We start from the raw sequence: 19,374 nt of genomic DNA, 5'->3' as shown, positions 1-19,374 counted from the left end.
TGGGTGGTGCAGCGGTTTAGCACCTGCCTTTGGCCCAGGGCGCGATCCTGGAGACCCGGGATCGAATCCCACGTCGGGCTCTAGGTGCATGGAGCCTGCTTCTCCCTCTGCCTGTGTCTCTGCCTCTCTCTCTCTCTCTCTGACTATCATAAATCAAAAAAAAAAATTAGAATGGATGTACTGCTATATGCATCCTGCTACATGGAACCACCCTTACAATGTATGATCATTCTGAGATTGACTGAAAAGAACCCATTAGACTCAGTCTGATAGTTTTATTACACTAAAGCTGAGACTTCCCACCACCACTGTCAAGAGATCTGAGTTTCTTCCTTAAGTAGGTGAAATGGAATATGCCCTTAAAAGAACACATACTAGAGCATTTATCACTGGAACAATTCCTGGCCCCTCTATTCCTAGAGATACAGTGCCATCAGAACAATCCAGACATCTCTGTTCATGTCACTTCTCTACTTGCAAGACCTTAATGGATAAGGTTCTTCCTCTTAATATACCAGGTTTTCTATGTATAATCCAATTACTTTTGGAGCCCATGGCCCATTTGGTAGGGGTCTCTCCTCCTACCCTCAGCTTGTCTTTCTCTCTCTTTCTCAATAAGGACTTTATCCTCAGCCATTACCAGGATCCTACTGCAGTCTCAGTGAACCATCCAAAATGACAGTACTATCAGTGGCCTGACTTCAAGCATTCATTTGGTGTTCTGGCCAGCCCGCATTAGCCATAGTCTATTTGGGGATTGCCTTTGAATTCCTAGCATGATGCTCTCTTCTCATGTAACCTTCCTCTATGGTGTACAGCTCTGCTTATATGCTCTCAGATCCTTTTCTCACCATTTCTCCACTCTACTCTGTATATTATGTGGGCTAGATTTCCCAGGCTCTTTGGTCCACTGGCTTCCATATGAGATAAGCTAATGTGAGACAGAATTGGGATGTAAGAGGAAAGGAGGAGCTAGGGTATTATGCCTCTCTCACTCTGCTCAAGGTGGCTGTCACCTTGTGACACCTCTGTGATCACAGCTCCCAGTGGGCAGCTCTTGTTATGGTTTCAGGACTTGCCAGGTAGCCTAAACTCATCATCTCTGGTCACCACATATCCTTTTGTCTCTCCAGCCCTAGAGGTGATAAGGGGTTGCTGCTGTTGCTCTTTTGTTACTTGGTTACCATAAGGCTTTCCAGGCCTTCCAGCTTTTTGGGAACAGATCCTCAGTTATTACAGTCTCTCTACTCAAATTCTTCTTTGAGGTGCTGTTTTCCTGAGTGGACTTTTATTGATGTGATATTCTTCATTATTTTCCTTCTCCTGGTTACCCAAACCAAGCTTTTCTCCATAACTAGTTATTTAGCAAGATGACTCTTACATTATAATGAAGAGCAAAATAATTCATTAACTTTTCCAGTTAAATGTGTAGAAGTTTACTTAATGTCATCAGACAGTGTGAAATGCATCCTAGGCCCACAGGATGATAAACAAAAGAGGAAGGTGTTTCTGGGCTTGTTGCTGATGGTGCTGGAAAATCAATCTCCTGTGAGAAATAGCTTCTAGCAATATAGATTGTTTGAACTACTTACCATTATGTCAAATTCACTTTAGCATCTGCAAACAGACATACTGTATGAATACTGTAGAAGCAGTGTTTTCTCTGTTTGCACTTAAAGGCCTAAAGTTACATAATATTCATAATCAAGAAAGCTTAATTCAATAACAAGTCCTGTATTTAACCCTTAAATACTTAATGTCTTGAGTAGATTTCTCTCTCATAAAAAATAATAATAATAATTCCTTCAAGACATAACTATTTAGAGCTTTTTTTTTTTTTATGATAGTCACAGAGAGAGAGAGAGAGGGAGGGGCAGAGACATAAGCAGAGGGAGAAGCAGGCTCCATGCACCGGGAGCCCGATGTGGGATTCGATCCCGGGTCTCCAGGATCGCGCCCTGGGCCAAAGGCAGGCACCAAACCGCTGCGCCACCCAGGGATCCCCAAGACATAACTATTTAGAAGGAAACTTTCATTTTGAAAGTTTATGTCTACCCATTCTCAGTTCCCTGAAGAGTCATTCCATTTATTTTCCACTTTGAGCAATGGTGATATTGCAGCTGGTTCAGTCAATGAAACTGAGTAAAACATTTTTCCATGAGACTTCAGCAAAGTGTACCAGCTGCTTCAATCCCAGGACAAATTAGGTACAAACCCCTTCAGGTGACTAGTCAAGGGTTTGGCTAGATTTCCTGTGTATATATTTTTAAAGATTTTGTTTATTTATTCATGAGAGACAGAGAGAGAAAGAGAGGCAGAGACATAGGTAGAGGGAGAAGCAGGCTACATGCAGGGAGCCTGATGTGGGACTCGGTCCCAGAATTCCAGGATCATGCCCTGGGCCGAAGGCAAGTGCTAAACTGCTGAGCCACCCAGGGATCCCCTTTCCTGTGTATATTGATGAGTATTGAGAAAATGACTGGATGGGGGATACAGGCATGTTCCACTTGGTGCTGACCAAGAGGGCAGAGGGAAAAGATGCTTGGACTGTTACTCCTCAGAATATTTCATCATGGCCAGGGACTCCCTGTCATTTTTCAAGTCATACTTTTGTAACCAGAGCATCATGCATTTAATCATTTATTCATTCAAATGCTCCCCTCCTGGTTCCTTGCTCCACACCTTCCTGCTAACGACCTGGAAAGAAGGGCTCACGCTCTTTATGTTCACATGCAGTTCTTTTATAACAGAAATAGACTTCCTTATGTACTTTATTATATTTTGTAAAGTCTTGCCTGACCACCCAAAACTGCAATGGTGTAGTCATAACTTTTTATGGCTTGTGTTTAGGGCTGGTTTTCAACTGTATTGCAGCCATGCCATGCATCAAGGATGTGGTGCCCGAGAGCGCCTGGGTGGCTCAGTTGGGTCATGAGTTCAAACCTTACATTAGACACGGGACCTACCTAAGAAAAAAAGACGATGATTGTTTTGGTGGGGGGGGTATTATGGAAGTGCACTTCAGGTGGTTTAAGTAACATAGAAGACAGAGAAGGCATCCTTGACTAAGTGACATTCGTGATGAGATCTGAAGGATGAGTGGAGGTTATCTAAAAATTGTTTGTGTTATCTAAAAAATATATGTTAGGTCTAGGGGAAGGAAGGGTGGCAGTTCCAGTAAGAGGGAGCAGCATGTACTAAGATGTGACAGAAAGAACAGTGATGAAAGCTGAAGGAATCAAAGACTAGAATGTAACTGGGAAAGGTGGATCCTGGCCAGGTAAATGAAGACGGAGCAGTGGCAGGACTCTTGGATAGGTTTGTAAAATATGTTGTATAGTTCAAACTTTATCCTAAAGGCAAAGAGACAGCTTTTCAGCAAAGGTGGTCATTCCTAGAAGACCTTTCTTCAGAGTGAAAAAACAATGCTTTGAGGTGTGTTAAGAGTACGAGATAAGAAAGATGCCTATTACTGTGATTCAAGTAAGACAATTGGCAATGGTCAGGGCTGAATTCTAATTAGCGGGATTGGAGATAGAAGAAATGGATAGATTCAAAAGGCATTTAAGAGCTAGGGCTATTTGTGATTTATCATATGTAGTGCAGCTCTAATAGTTTGTTTCAAAAATATATACACATATATTTACATACATATATTTGTGTATAGAATATTGCATTATATATAAAGTTATAATTTCTATACTACCTATATCTTCTATTTCAAAAATGAGGACCCATTGGTTATCGATGGAGCAAAATGCTTGGAGTTATACCTATCTTGGAAAAATCTGGGATTTTGATGTTTACACTGATCTTCCCAATTGTCTTATAAACCCCTAAAGGGGTATATAATGATGTCTCTCACAGCACCTAGCCAGAGTTGAGCACATATTAGGTGCTCAGTAATGTTTGATGAGCTCAAATGTGCCTGTTTGAAATTCAACAACTAAGCAATCTAACCAATGTCAACACAAATTCTGAACTATTCCTACATGAAGGGTTGCTGGATTGTTCGTTTCTGATATGTTAGATAGAATGTATTTAGTAGGTAGTGATAAACAATGTGGTATTTCTGGAATATCTGGAGTCTCATGACCCCTTGGCCAACACTGAGTTCATCACACTTCCAGTTCATAAACACATTTGCCCTGAGGTTGTTTGAGAGACAGAGGGCTTTCATTTAATATGAAGCTGTATTATTGATTTTTTTCTTTCATACATAGTGGGGGTGTGATAACCCAGACCTTATATTTATTAGCCCGACTAATCATTAGTAGTTGTTGAACTTCAGAGAGTTCAGGACTTTGGTTGAATTTCAAGTACTCAAGTCTGGATGCTCATCAGAGTGTACATGAACTAGAGAAATCCTTAAAGATCTCTTTCTTGTTCCTGAACTATATAAATTCCATTCTCTGTATTTTTGAGTTACATTGTTAAATTTCAGTCCTGTTAGTTCTAGGGACCTCTTAAACAAAGATTTATCTTTTTCTTACCATGGGAGGGTGCAAGAATATATTATTTCAAATAGTCTTTGTACAGCATGGTATATTAGAAATGACATGGACTTAGTGGCCAAATACCCTAACTTGAAGACAATTTTAGCCACTTACAGTATGAAGTAGAACACATGACTTACCTTTTTAGCTTTTGTTCCTTTATTTATTGAATAGGAGTCAACATAATGTAATTCACAGGATATTAATATTAAATACAAAACACAAAGAGGTGGGTTTTTTTTTGTTTTGTTTTGTTTTGTTTTGTTTTACATAGCCTGGCATATAGTAGATGGTTAAAAAAAAAAGCTAAGTATACCATCATGATCTTTTTTATTATCAACTTCTCTAATTAGAGATTGAGCTGGAATTATCTAATGATTCTTAGCTACCACTCTCTGACTTCCAAATAAACTATGACCATCTAAAGAGCCATATCCATGATGAATTGATTTTGTATTCCCCATACCACTTATGGCAGTCTTCACCTAGTATATACTCAGTAAACTTTTTTGAATAAATTCATGAAATAAACTTATTGAAGAGCTTGTGAAATTTTCTCTGTCACAGAGAATGTTATGACAAACAAGTGTGTCCCTGTAAACATTTTGAGAGGAGCAGGCCTCATTCACTGTTATATTCCTGGTTCCTGTCTCACAGTAGAGACTTAATAGATATTTGTCATTGAATGAATAAATAAGTGAATGGATGAAAATAATGACCTATTCCAACCTACAATGATTTTGTGATGCAAGACCCTGAGTAGAGAGAAAATCTATCATTATGCAAAGTAGGATATACCTTGGGTAGCCTGTAAGAAAAGACCTCAAAAAGGAAGAGAAAAATTGCAGAGAAAATGGATTTGGTTTGAGAAAACTCCTTATGAGGATACTAATATTATTTTAAGTAAATTCTAGGACTCAAGGACAGGTTTTTGAGTTACGGCAGAAACCAGGAAATGCGGTGTTTTAATTGAAAATATAAACCAACTTATAATGTGACATAATTTGGAGGGAGATAAGGTTTATCTCTATTATTCATATCCTTTTGGTTTCTTTACGTTTTTGTTTTTGTTTTTTTTTTCTTCAATCTTCCAAGCGTTGACCACTCACTTTTAACTACACTGTATGCTGTCTGGTGTCCTGAAGTTTTTCTCACTGGTCATTCAACAATTACAAACATTTATGAAGCATAGTTGGACACTGGTGGTTTACTATCCAAATACTGATAGATTCCTTTTACTTATTCCCTATACCCATCCTCTGACTTTTGCCTGCTTTACTTATAGCTACCTGTACCTGCAGCCCCTTTCCAAAAGTTATCCTTGGGTCACTGAAACAGCATCACCCAGATATAGCTGGAAGTATCTGGGAGTTTACAACATTTTACAGGTAGCCTGTAGCAAAGGGTGGACTGATGGCCAGTTGATCTACCCTAGCAGCAAGATTAACTCTGTGATATCAGTTATGTTCAGAACTTCCTGTGAAATAGGACTGGGTCTGGAAATTACCTGAAATTGTATCATTTCTTGGTTTCTCTCTCTGTCCTACTGTACCACTTCCTCACTAATATTATCTCTTGGGATAATTTTCTTAATAAATCACCTACACAGGTACCCTCATCTCAGGGTCTGCTTTTTGAAAACTTGAGTAAAGATATTGAAACACTACCACCGGCCAGGTTTCTCTGTAATTCTGCTTGAAAATACTCTTCACCAGATATCCACTGACCACTGAAGTTAAGATGGGGGTGCTCCAATTACTTTTGTGGTAATAATTCCGGACTATCCAGAAGTTGTTTGTTTCTAACCTGCTCTTGAATAAATATAGTTTCCTACTCAGTTTTCAGTCCAATTTTCTGTGATTATTTAACCACCTCTGTGATCTTAAAAATTCTTTTCTCCCAAACTCCTAACTTTGACTTCAAATCAAAGATGCTGGCTTGAGTTGACAAATAAACATTTCTAATTTTAGTCTTCATCTAGTAGTTGGACACATTTCTCAGCTGGTTCAGGCGTAGGATTTTACGTTCTTTCTTATCCTCTACAAGCTTGGAATGACGGCAGAGGAAGTGAAGCTTCAGGTACTCTGCTAGACCAGATTCAAAGATAGCTGAAACTATATCTTGGAAAATAGCACCAGGTTAGCAGTTATTGGTTCTACGTCTCCAAAATTCTAAATGAAACACCTTTAAAAAAAGACATGTACAGATTTTTAAAAAAATTTTAAATTAGCAAAAAAATTTAAAATAATAAAACACCAAGAGTGAATCTTTTAAGGTAAAATAAACATAATATTAAATAACTGTTGTGGGAAAAGAAATCAAATTTTGCAATACAGATTTTTAAAAAAATCAAATTTAAATTCTACACATCAAAAATTATGAGATGTGACCAAAATGATAGAGACCAATGCAGAACTTTAAATGTTTACTTTATTTGAAAATAAGCATGATAGAACAAATTTAAATTCTACACATCAAAAATTATGAGATGTGACCAAAATGATAGAGACCAATGCAGAACTTTAAGTGTTTACTTTATTTGAAAATAAGCATGATAGAAGTGATTAAAACAGTTTACGAAGTTATAAAACAAATAATAAACTTACCTAAAGAAAATAGAATCTGATAAAAGTAGAAATCATTGAATTAAAATAAAGAGTTGATTTGATACATCCATATTTTGTTGAAAAAATGTTAAAATGAGAAGCTCCTAAAAAATCTGATTAAGTGGATTATGACACATAAAGAGAAATGAAAAAAAATCTAATAATATAGTCTTTTTATCATTCACATCCCTAAAACACATCTGGTTAGTAATTCAGCTGACAAACTGTCAGAGACACAGTCTTAAATATTGTTGCCTGATCTCAAAAAAAAGGAAAGAAAACATATAATTAAATTATTTCAAATTTTCAAACCAGTTTCTATAGAAAACTAAAGCCTAGTCTTCTGTTTCCTAAGATGCTGGTTAGGAAATAGTAGAGAGAGGATTAAGATTTAGGATTTGCTTGATCCTAACACTTCAATGTCCTGTAAACTTGCACAGAACACTTTTCATATAATTCCAGGTTTCCAATTTAGTTAACATGAAGGCATCTCTTGGAGTGTCAGCTTGGACAGTTACAGGTGACTTTCTCTGGCAGTCTTCTGCAAATGAGCACAGGGACTAGATCACAAGGTACAGGAGAAATCTTGTTCTAAGGAGAAATCTAAAAAGGAGAATTTAGTTGAAAGTTGCAACAATAATAACAGTGAAAAAAGGAATGTGTGAGGGCAAGTTCCCCTTCCACTAAACTTCATTGACTAAATGGAGGGCAAATTTGCATATTTCCCAAGGTCTAAATATGGGTGCTGAAGAAGCAAGCAGATCTGAGCTCATGGTAAAAGGAACTCCACTCAAGAAGGGCTCCTTGAGGCAAAGATAAGACCCCAATGAGGGAGGCTAGTTGGAAAACCCCAGTAGAACCCAGTAGGACCCCCAGTAGACCTTGGGGTCTACTGGGGGTCCTAAGTGGCAGCTGGATAAGAAGACTTGTCCTTGCCAAATAGGTTCAGCCAAATCCAAGCAAAGAATTCCTAAGAAACCCACCTACAGTGCTCCAAGAGAAAAGAAATCAGCTTTCTAAACATCCTGACAGATGGTGTACCAACAGATGACACTAATTCCAGATCATTATTGCTTTGATCAAGTATATCTTGTCTGCTGTTTTCTCTCCTTCTTCATCCACCACAGCCATAAAGGAGCCAAGCAGAAGCTCGGGAATGGAAGAGAAGGTAGAGAGAGGAAGAGGGAAGAGGTTGACCATACCTACATTTTCCATGGGTTTCCATTTAGGGTAGTTGAGACCTAAAAAAGGAAGAAGCTTTAAGTAGGACAAGAGTCTAGTGTTCTGATATTATATGGATGCAATCTGCTAATTATTGAAACAAAATAAATCTTATGACTAAAAAAGACTTTTAAGAAGTTGCTTCTGGCCTGACATTTATCCAAGAGATGGCAAAGAATGAACTCGTAGAATTGGATTGAAAGGGAGAAAGAAAAGAAATAAAGAAAGAAAGAAAGAAAGAAAGAAAGAAAGAAAGAAAGAAAGAAGAAAGGAAGGAAGAAGAAAGGAAGAAGAAAGGAAGAAAGGAAGGAAGGGAAAGAAAGAAAGAAAGAGTACAAATTTCCAGTTATAAAATAAATAAGTGATGTGTGTGTCATGCACAACATGGGGAATATAGTTATTGATACTGTAGTGCATATTTGAAAGCTGCTAGAGACTTAAAAATCCTCATAATAAGAAAAAACACATTTGTAACTATGTATAGTGATGGATGTCAGCTAGACTTATTGTGGTGAGCATTTTGTAATACATACAAATACCGAATCATTATGTAGTACTCTTAAAACTAACATACTATGTCATTTATACCTCAAAAAGAAGTAATAAAGTTGGTTTTGACTTTCATGCTATCAAATCCAACTCATTAAAAAAAAAAAACTTTTGCAAATATTCACTAAATACCTATCGTATACCAGGCACTGGGGTTTCAGAGATGAACAAAACAGACAAGATCACTGCACTCATTTCAATTATATTGTGTTAAGACACTTAGCTGGTAGATAAATAAACAATTAGATATCAGCATGAATTTTATGTATAGAATAAAGTTTCAGTGATGTGATACCAAATTTATTAGGGGAATACTTAAGATAGGGTGGTCAGTAGTGACTCCTCTGAGGAGCAATTTAAGCTGAGGTCAGAATGACCACAGGAATCCAGCATGCAAGCTATGGGAAAAATGCATCACAAGCAGAGGAATCACCTATGAAAAGACATGAGATGGACGACATAAGCTAGGTGCAAGCCAGAAATACAAAGGGCAGGGTGGGTTTGAACACCATGGACAAGGGACATAATAAGCTGGGACAAGACTGGAGATAGTGGGAGGGGCAAAGAACCAGAGACCTCTGTAAGGTAGAGATAAGGACTTAATTTTATCTTAAGTGATAGAAAACAACATAGGGTTAGGAACAGGAAATGATGTGATCTGGTTTACATTTTGCAAAGATCCCCCTGGGCGCTCTAGGGAAAATGGACAGTGGGATGCTAGAGCTGGCTTCATGGCTCCAAGAGTCTATTGCTGAATTTCCAGAAATTTTGCAGTCCCTTTGTTTAACACAGTCATTCTTGAAATTGGCCATGGCAGAAGTATTTATACCATGGAAATTGGCAAATGCTACAAGCAAGGTTTTCCCCTCCCTGTTAAACATTTACCAGCACACTACTGAAAACAGATAATAGGCATGCAAAAAACCTGGGAAACCAGTCAGGAAAGATGTTCCATATTCATGGATTCAAAAAATTACTATTGTAAAGATGGCCATAATACCCTAAGCCAGTTTTAGATTTAGTGAAGTCCCTATCAAAATTCCAGTGGCATTTTTCACAGAAATAAAAAAAAATTCCTAAAATTTGTATGGAACTACAAAAGACCCTGAATAACTAAAGCAATCTTGAAAGAGAATAATAAAGTTGGGGGCATCACACTTCCTAATTTAAAATAATATTGCAAAGCTGTGTTAATCATTTGTTAATTCAGTATGATTCTGGCTTGGAAACAGACACATAGACCAATGGAGCATACATAAGAGCCCAGAAAGAAACTCTGACATATACTGTCAACTAATATTTGACAAGAGAGCCAAAAATACTCAATAGGAAAGGATAAGCAACGCTTCCATAAATCGTGCTTGAAAAACTAGATAATCACATGCAGAAGAATGAAATTGAACACCTATCTTACACCACGCAAAAAAAAAAAAAAAAAAATAAAACTAAAATGGATTAAAGATTTAAACATAAGACCTGAAACATAGGGAGAAATTTTCTTGACATTGATCTTGGCAACAGTTGTTTTTATAGATGTGACACCAAAAGTGCAAGCAATAAAAGCAAAAATAAATATGTGATACTACATCCAACTAAAGGCTTCTGCACAGGAAAATAAATAACAAAATGAAAAAGCAACCTACCAAATGGAGAAAATATTTGCAAACCATATCTGATAAGGAGTTAATGTCCAACTATATAAGGAACTCCTGCAACTCAATAGCAAAAAAAACCTAGCAGTCCCATTAAAAAAATAGCCAGAGGACCTGAGTAGACATTTTTCCAAAGAAGACATACAAATGGCCTGCAGGTTCATGAATATGTGCTCAATATCACTAATAATCACAGAAACACAAATCCAAACCAATGAAATATCACCTCACACCTGTTAGAATGGCTATTATCAAAAAGACAAGAGATAACAAGTATTGGTGACGATATGGAGAAAAGAGAACCCTTGTGCATGGTTGATATGGATGTAAATTGGTCACTATGGAAAAAAATATGGAGGTTCCTCAAAAAATTAAAAATGAAGCTACCAGCAATTTCATTTGTAGGTATACATCCAAAGGAAATGACACCATGAACTTGAAGAGACATCTGTACTCTTATGTTCATTGCATCATTATTCAGAGCAACCAAGATATGGAAACAACTTAAGAGTCTGTCTGTGGATGAATGGCTAAAGATGTGGTATGTATGTGTAAGTACACACACACACACACACACACACACATACACACACTGAGATAATATTTAGCCATGATAAAGAATGAAATCTGAAATCTGCCATCATATGTAACAACATGGATGGACCTTGAAGACAGTTTTCTAAGTAAGAGAGAAAGACAAATACTGGATATCTGTTTATATGTGTAAACTAAAAAGGCCAAACTCAGGAACAGAGAGTAGATGGTGGTTGCAAGGGGCAAGGGTTGTTGAGATAGGGGAGATGGGCAGATGTTGTTCAAAGGTTATTATTGTAAGATCAATAAGCTCTGGAGATTTAATGTACAGCATGATGAGTTAACAATACTGTATTTATATACTATAAAATTGCTAAGAGAATAAATCCTAAATGTTCTCACTGTAAAAAAAAAATGGGGTGATTGAGGTGTTAACTAACCCAACTGTGGTCATCATTTTGCAATATATAAGTGTATCAAATCATCAATTGTATGCCTTGTACCTATACAATGGGATGTGTCAGTTATATCGCAATGAAGCTGCAGGCGGGTTGACCTTAAGAAATCAAGCCAGTAAATCTAATTATCCGGAGGATCACATTTTATGCCGCAGTTGTTTCTCCTTCACCGTTTGGTGTCGCTGTGGAACATGGATTCATTGAAGCATGGTGAAGTCCTTTAGAATTCCAGACGCATGATGGTGACCCAGGGACATATGGCTAAACAGCTGGCACTCCAGTAGGTACTTATACACTGTCACAAGCACAGTAGTAACTGAGGTCAGAATTACTTGCCTGACAGTGATTTCTCAAGACTTAGAAGTTGAAGTCAGCCTTCCATGGGGTTCCACTGAGCTGCAGTACAGCTCCACTGTCCCTTTAGCTGTGCACATGCAGTGTCATAGCTCTTTAGTACATCATTTCCCAGTGCAAAGAAATCCTTTGCCAGCTCCAAAACTTATTCCATCTCCTGCTCCAAGACATATGACATTTTCTTGTTCAAATGGACGAGAGAATAAGATATTGGCATGATTTGTTACAGTTGTGAGATTAGAAGTAATTTATTTCTTTTTTGCCTTTGATTGTTATAGTAGTATTGTTTACATCATTCATTTTTTAAAAGAAATCTTTTTAAAAGCATGCTTGACAAATTCTTGATTTGATCTCCAAATGCTGCATTGTCTCCATGCAGATTAATCATTATCATACTCCTGAAACATTTCTTAGTCTTCCCATTGCTTTGCAAATTGCCAATCTAGTTCATGCCAGCTTCAGCCAGTCACAGAAACAGTCAGAGAGGCTTTACAGCACTATGGAGAGATGGACGGCCATCCTCTTCTAAATTGTGCCAGCTGCCCAGTTCATTACTCTCATAATGAGTCCAGCCTCCTGGGGAAATGAAGTGCTCTGTCATGCACTGATCATGATTACAAGGAGATCTCTTCATCCTCTTCTTTTATTATCAAACAGAAAGTCTGTTGTCATTCACAGCTTATTAGTAATAATGCAGGAGGTGGATTGGATCATGCACACCAGGTCTTTACAATGAAATCTGTTAGGTTTCCTGATGAATACTGCAAGAGAATTTCCATGGACATGCTATGACCACCTTCCCCTCCATCTTATGCTCCCATCAAAAAGACATGACTCATAAGAGAGGGAGCATTTGAATAAACTTTAAATTTGGTCTTCAAGGCTTCTGGTTTTGTTGCCACAAATGGATTACCAGAGCAGCTCCTCAGCCCCATCCTATATCTAAGAGCAAGACAACGATCCTTGGTTCTTTTGGTTTTGATTAGGATTGCTTATGTGGGTTCATTTTCAGAAAATTCTAAGCCAGGTGCTTTTGTTCTTTTAATTCATGAACTGTCTCTTCTTCCCCAAAATTCATTTGTTGAGCCCTAATCCCTAATGCGATCATATTTGGAAACAGGGCTTGGGAAGAGGTGATAAAGATCCTAGGAGGTCATGGGGGCGGGCTGTTATCCAATAGGACTGGTCCTTATGGAAAGAGGAAGAGCCCCCACAACTCTAGCTGTCACATGGAGGACATATCTGCAGTCCCCTCCAGGGACTCACTGGGCTGGTACCCTGATCCCAGACTTCCAGTCTCCATAACCGTGAGAATATAAATGTCTGTTGCAGCCACCTAGTCTATGGTATTTTGTGCAGGTAGCCTGAACCAACTGACACAGTGGAATATGGGGTGGGCAAATGTCCTTGTCCTCTGTCCTCACGCCATGCCCTGTGGGAATGGTTGGCCATTTGCAGTAGGAGAGGTTTCTGGGGGGAAGAACAGAATACATTTCAGGTACCTTATTACAAGTTGTAATGCTTCCCTTAACTTGCCCTGGTGAACTACAGATGTGTGGTAAAAGAGTGAACCTCACTTTATAAATTTCAACACTGATCTTATATTGCTTCTTCATAGGTTTGCCAAACAGGTTCAAACAAGCTATTACATAGAATAGCTAATTAGTGTCTCTTTCGCTTTGCCTATCATATCTCCAATATGGTTATAGGTTTAAAACATATCAGTTTTTCCATGATGTCTAACTTTATTAAAATCCCTTGTTAACCCTTATCACATTTGTGATTCCTTGTTTGATATCTATTTTCCCAGTTGTACTGTAAACTCTATGATATCAGGGCTTGTATCTGTTTAGCTCAAGAATTTATCCCCAGTAACTACCACAATACTTGGCAAAGAATAAGTGCCCAATGAATATATATTGAATGAATGAAATTGAATAAATGAATTCCTGTTTCATCATGGTCTAATTTATTTTGGGGCTGAGGCCAAAATCTTTCACACCTTAATTATACTGACAGCTCTATATCTCTTGGCAAGATTACCAGAGATCAGAAATAAGGATGTTTGGATGCATGTTCTCAGTTTGGGGAGGAGGGACATTTATCAGAATCTAATCATCCACGTCTCTCTATTTCTCTGCTTTTTTACCCCTCATGCAATCCGCATAAAAGGTATTTAATATCCTCTTCCCCTTCCTTCCAATTTAGGGACTCTGAGTTAGCTGACTACTGTCTACCACAGTTCAGTCCTAGAAAATGAGTCTGATCAAGCATATCTAAAGGCTGAACAAAGAAGTTAGCAGTAAATGGGTCCAATTTCTGCATGGCTCAGTCTTATTCTACATTCTTAGGAATCTATACCATGTAGATTCAACCAAATTCTGAAATCATTTTGTCCAGTATGGCATTTAGTAAGATTATTTTAAAACATACATGTAATTGAACTCATTAAATCATCACATCTTAATTATCCACAAGTTTGATTATGCCTTGTGGTTGGAGTCTGGTACTCTGTACTGAATGAACGTCACACCCTGGTGTAAGGAGAATAGATCTGTGCTTAGCGGGTCCCCAGGATAGGCGGAGAGAGCTGAACACTCAAGCACCTTGAGAATCTAACAGCTTTCAGAAATAAAGAACACTACTGTCAATCTGGGGATTCAGTTTTTCTAGATTTTTCTCTTTCCTATCTCCTTCATTTGCAGGGACTCCCAGTGCATTATCTCATTTTATTGGTAAACAGTCTAATGGTGAAATCTATGCACTTATGCCTTTTACATGGAGTGTGTGTGTGTGAGAGAGAGAGAGAGAGAGAGAGAGAGGGAGACAGAGAAAGAAAATCTGCTGTGTGAAATTTCACAGATGTAAGTGACACAGTTTTATTCTCCCTTCTGCCTCTGGCCTTTCAACCTGTACTTTGGATCCCATTCTCTTGCTGCTTGGATGACATTCAGGTGGATCCTATACTTTTTTTAAAAAAAATATTTTATTTATTTATTTATGAGAGACACACAGAGAGAGTCAGAGACACAGGCAGAGGGAGAAGCAAGCTCCATGCAGGAAGCCCGATGTGGGACTCGATCCTGGGTCTCCAGGATCATGCCGTGGGCTGAAGACAGCGCTAAACTGTTGAGCCACCAGGGCTGCCCGGCTCCTATACTTTTTTTTTGTTAACTTGAATGAAAACATTCCCTGATTATTATTAGTCACTGGAAGTCTCATTTCAGTTTAAATGTCTATTCTGAAGCAATAGTCAAAATTCTGAAATTATAGGGTCTCTAGTCCTCCAACTTCTTTGCTGTCCCAGGCTCTGAAATCTTGTAGAGAAGGGAGATTATTTTCTCTCCTTGTCCATTCACAACTCTCCAGATATCTCATCATTCAACAACTCAGGTCCTCTCCTGAAGTCTCACCTCCTCACTAGATGGCTCTCTTAGACAAATTCCTTTAAGATGATTTCAAGCTGACTTTCTCTTCTACAAGGCCCACATCTAGTCCATGCAAAAAACTTGCCTTATTACTGGGGTTGTCTCTAGCTTCTGTGGTACCTTCCTGCAAATAAGAAAAAGATGACCCTTTGGGAAGATGCATCCTTGTAGAGCATCCCTAGTCACTAGTTCCTTTGTGCAAAGAAAAGTGCACCCCTTGGAGTGGGCATATGAGACCTTGCTCTTTTGGATGAGAAAGAGGGTATGTTTCAGCCTCCATTGGCCACCTCTGTCAAGCATCTTTATGCAGCACACACATGGTTCAGCTTTTCACATGCAAAGCCAGGTGTAGACCAGTACAACTATCTCCTGGTTCTGCTGTCTGAGTCAGAGAGGCTGGCTAGCCATACCCATCCATGTTTGGGCTTTTGCTGGTGTGGGTCTGGCTCCAGTCTCGGTGCTCATCATATCCTAGACCCAAAATCACATTCTCTGAGTGCTTCCACCTGTCATACCTTGTTTTCTCCAAAAGGCTGACACCCCTTTTCCTTCTTGCAGGGATAGCAAAGACCACTGTCCTCCAACAACTCTTTGTCAAAAAAAAAAAAAAGAAAGAAAGAAAAAAAAGCCACTCTTAACTCCTATAACATTAACCCTTTTATATCTTTGAAGTAGTGTTATGCTCGTCAAACCAAACCATTTTGGGCCACCTCCTTTACAAGTCCAGTTCAGATGATCAGGCACCTTGCTTTGGAATGTGTAGTTTTCATTTAGTCGTTTGTTGTAGCTTTTTGTGACCTCAAAGAGGAGATTTTTAAGAAGTTCCATTTTAATATCCTCTCATGTTCATAAAAACCCCATATTCATGGTATTTCTGAACAATGCAGAATTATCTCATTTACATCCAACCATTTCAAATATCTGAAGGCAGGTATTATGTCATCTATACCACCTAGCCTGCTTTCCATTGCCTCTTCCCCAAAATGACAGTGGCCTTGAGACTTTTTCCCATCCTGATTTCCTCTTTGGTCATATTCTAATTTGCCATGGTCCTTAAAATGTTGACCTGTAATTGAACATAATACTCCAGATGTGGCTTGATCAGAATATAGAAAGACGATTACTTCCCATAAACCAGAAATTACAGTTTTATTAATGCAGTCTAAGATCCTTGGCTTTTTAGCAGCCACATCACACTGAATTACAGAGTTGACTGTAATTCAGAATAATATCCAATTTAAAGCAAGTGCTATTCCCCTGCCAGCTGGATAGGGTTTCCCATTTTAATGGAGCATTTAAACCAAAATGAGGTTAATATGTGACCAGAGGTGGCATTAGACCACCAAAGCACGTTGTGCTCCTAAATTGGTTGACTAATAAGTGTCACAAATCAGCTCAAGTGAAACTGGAAGTGTCAACTACCTTGACTACTTGTCAACAGGAGGAGAAATTGGGGTGGTAGTGGTAATAAACAAGTCATTTTTCAGAATTATTCATAGGTATTTTGTCTGAAGGAATAGGCCTATTTATTATACAGCCTGCTCTCTTTAGATTTTAATGTGATATTTAAAATTCAACTCTCTTTAATTTTTAAAACAACATGTTTCTGATTTTAAAATACTTGTTCATTGTAGAAGTTTGGAAAATATGGCAAAGTGTAAAAAAGAAAAAATAATATCTATCTACTACTTTAGTTAACCTTTTTTTAATTTTAGCATCAATGCTTTTTGGGTTGAAATTGCTTTCATAGATGGGAATAGTCAGCTGAATTAACACAGCTTTATGATATTCATCTTTAATAGCCAAAGATAAATGCCACCGAGTTTCTTCAGCCGGGAAGGGCTGTCCTGAGCAATGTTCATGGAGGATATAACTAGTAATTTATTATGCAAGAATTAGAGAAATCTGATCCATAATTTGTATCTATTAGAACCATATGGCACTACCATATTTGTAGGTAAAAAGTAGTTGAATATTAGCAATATAATATGGTTCAACATAGTGTATTTGTGGCAGGTTTGCAGATTCTCTTGCATTTTGTGAACGTCAAAACAGCTTTTCTATATTTGATGTAAGTAGCTCCATTTGTCAGGAGAATGGCAGAGACTGGAAACAAACAAGCTGCCCACACCTATGTTTTTCAATGAATAAAATGCAAAGACTAAAAAGGCTGAACAATTTGCATAAATGTTGATGTATGTAGTGTATTTGACTATACCTCTAATGCGTTTGGTAGTGTGGACTTAGGTAGTATATTTCCAACTATGAGTCTTTGATGGTACCTCTCTGTTTTGTATTCTATTTCTAATACAGATAGCCCTGACCAGGAACTGTAGCTTAATATCCTCAGGAGAGTAGAAATAACACGGGAGTTTCTTTGGTTCCACTCTTTTTTTTTTTTTTAAAGGAAACTCCAGGCCTGTATGTCCATGCAAACACATTTTCAAATAGGTTAAGTGAAACATCCCTCTCTTGAACCAAAGAAAATATCTTAAGAAGAGTAGCACAAATCAAATTACTGATACCAATCTTCCATGTGGGCAGATTGGGTGAAATAGAAATACAATTTTTGTGTTGTGATTATTGCTTAGTGATCAACTGTTCAATTGAATTAGCCTTCGTTTTCCATTTCCTTGCCTCTCAAGGTATAATTAAAGCCTCATGTCAAATCTCACCCGAGGTCTCATCAATAACTTCCACTTAACCACTTTTAAGAAGACAGTCAGCCTTTGGGCTCAGACAAGGAGGCTACAATTCACAACTTACCGTTTCGATGACCCTTAAAAGCCATCCCTGGTCAATAATTCAAACCAGTGTCCAACTCTTTGTATAAGGAGGGAAGGAATTAACCTTTTGTGCCCTCCTAGCAATGTTTCATCTAGGTAATGTAAATCATTTAGATCGAAAGCATAACAAGGTAAAGAACAGATTTTCTCTCTGCGCATGGGTGAAGTGGGCTAAGAAAAGCAAAGCAGTCATTTCCCTGATGCTGGAAACAGAATAAGCAATAGCGTGGCTGAGCTGAAAGCTGCATGTTAGGCTGATATTGGAAATAGATGAGGTCAGAGCAGCAGCACCAAGTCGCTGCAGTGATGGCCAAAAAGCAGGTCACATGGAAAACAACTGACATTTGAGCTATTTTACTAAAAGTTGTTTCATTACTTACAATAAACAAATACATTTCTTTTTTTAAATTATTTTTATTTATGATAGTCACACACAGAGAGAGAGAGAGAGAGAGGCAGAGACACAGGCAGAGAGAGAAGCAGGCTCCATGCACCGGGAGCCCGACGTGGGACTCGATCCGGGGTCTCCAGGATCGCGCCCTGGGCCAAAGGCAGGCGCCAAACCGCTGCGCCACCCAGGGATCCCTAAACAAATACATTTCTATTTGTTCTCTCCATTAATCTCCTCCAAAACTTTGGTATTTTGACACAAAGGAAACTGAAGCTACAAGAAATTAAGTGACAAGTTGGCTGGTGTAGACCGAAGGCAGAACTTAAATTCAAAACTTATAAATCTGTGATCAATGCTTTTTCTGCTAATCCCACAGCTGTTGAAATGGTCTTGAGTGTTTTACATTCTCATAGAAACTCAGGTAGGGAAGTACATTCAAGGCCAATTGGTGGAGAGGTTCATCTCCCATCTGTGTTGGACTTCACAGAGTTGATGACCTTTACAAATGAGAACTATGCCAAATTCATTGTCAAACGTCAAGTCAGCAGTGATGACATGTGACAAGTTAATTGTAAAACTTAGTACAATCACTTTTCTTGCTTAAATATTTTTGGAAGTCATGAAATTAAGTATATGTATATATATTTTTAACAGTTTTTCTTTAAATTGTATTACAAAGATGAGTAACTAAACTCACTTTTACTCCCTCCCACATGGCTTCCATTCCTTTGTGTTTTTAAAATAATAGTGATGTATAATATATTTTATAATAATTGTGCATTAATTATAATTATAATTTCATTATAACACATTAAAGATAATATATTTATACTTATTATATATTATTAAATTTTGTTTTTCTTTCAGATACTTTGCATTTCTGAGTGATAAACTTGGTT

The sequence above is a fragment of the Nyctereutes procyonoides genome, unplaced genomic scaffold (genome assembly GCF_905146905.1).
Source record: "Nyctereutes procyonoides isolate TBG_1078 unplaced genomic scaffold, NYPRO_anot_genome, whole genome shotgun sequence".
NCBI classification, from domain to species: Eukaryota; Metazoa; Chordata; class Mammalia; order Carnivora; family Canidae; genus Nyctereutes; species Nyctereutes procyonoides.
This window is presented reverse-complemented; position numbering follows the sequence as displayed.